The 1,254-nt window shown below is 57.3% G+C and overlaps 1 protein-coding gene across 1 annotated transcript in view; it reads right to left on the bottom strand.

Annotated features, from left to right (window-relative positions):
- LOC107302579 (cytochrome P450 2J6-like) overlaps positions 1 to 1,254 on the bottom strand; it is an 18,593-nt gene that overhangs the window by 2,275 nt on the left and 15,064 nt on the right. The gene's annotated exons all lie outside the window — the stretch shown is intronic.

Below are 1,254 nucleotides of genomic sequence, written 5' to 3'. Positions count from 1 at the left end.
TCTATCAATAGGCACATCGAGCTGTGCCAGGCCCACCTTGCTTTAAGAACATGGGAGAAGCAACATCGGTACCCGGTTGGGAAAAGGGGATCCTACACCACCCCACGAGCTGCTGCGCAGGAAGTTGAGGATGGGCATACTCCCCGATTGGTTTGGAAAAAGGAAGGGGGTGGAACTCCCTCAGCATACCAATCCCCTGCGATGCATCCTGTTGAGGGTCCTCATGGTGGTAATCCTGGGGTGCAGTCACCCATGGGCAGACCCATTGACCTCTTTGACCTTGCTCTACCATGCTTTGAGGAAACTGACACCCAGTTACGACTCGCACACACCTGGCAGCACAACTGGGCGTATGTACGAACGGGGAGCAACTCACGACCCCCTAATTCACCGAGTCGGGACAAACCGGTTAACAACAATGGATTGCAAAATGGAGCACTTTCCCGTGACCAAGAGGCCCCACCCGGCAACCACGATGACATAGCCGGTGATGTGGGTTTGTCGATGACTTATGCCGGTACGGGCAAGGCAGCTCTAGACCCCCCCCTTCATCCACCCCCCTCAGTGCTTCACGGATGCCGGCACGTCGTCGGCAAAGGACAACCCACTGCGGAGCGATGGCATCCCCCAGTAGACGGGGACCTTGGACCCGCTCCGCGACACGTGCTGTGCTTGGGGCTGCGAAGGATGATTGTGGGGCTCCTGATGCATCCGGACTACCTGGCTGCAGTGCCCGGCTTGCGGTGGATGGGGGAGAGCAAGAGATGCTTGAGGTGGTTGGGGACCGTGAGGCGTCTTCTGGGAATGGACGGTTGTGCGGCCTCTCTGCCTCCCCCATGTGTGGGGATGCTGAGCGGAGCGGAGTGGAGAAGAGTGGACTATCTGCTTGTAAGCACGATGCACGCCCCATGGGGAGTGGCACGGGTGTTTATGACTCCATGGGTCGTCCTGGAGCACAAAACGAACGGCTGCACCCTCCCCTTACTTGTGCAACCTGGGATAAAGGGCGTTTTCATCCCATAAGCCAGTTATATCCTCTACCGTTCTCCAATTCTGGAGTAGTTGCAGGGTCACTCCTGCGGGAAAAAGCATCTCCAGCGGAGGAGTGTACTCATGAGGGGAGGACTGACTCTGGGACTGAAAGTAGGAGCAGGAGCCGAACCATCGGTAGCAAGGAGAGTAAAATCCTCACTGACCGGCCACGCCCAATGACTAGGGCTTGGTGCCGGATGCAGAGTAATGGCCAGTTATAAG

This window comes from Protobothrops mucrosquamatus, unplaced genomic scaffold, assembly GCF_001527695.2.
Source record: "Protobothrops mucrosquamatus isolate PMUCROS unplaced genomic scaffold, P.Mucros_1.0 scaffold_276, whole genome shotgun sequence".
Lineage (NCBI taxonomy): Eukaryota > Metazoa > Chordata > Lepidosauria > Squamata > Viperidae > Protobothrops > Protobothrops mucrosquamatus.
This window is presented reverse-complemented; position numbering and strand designations above follow the sequence as displayed.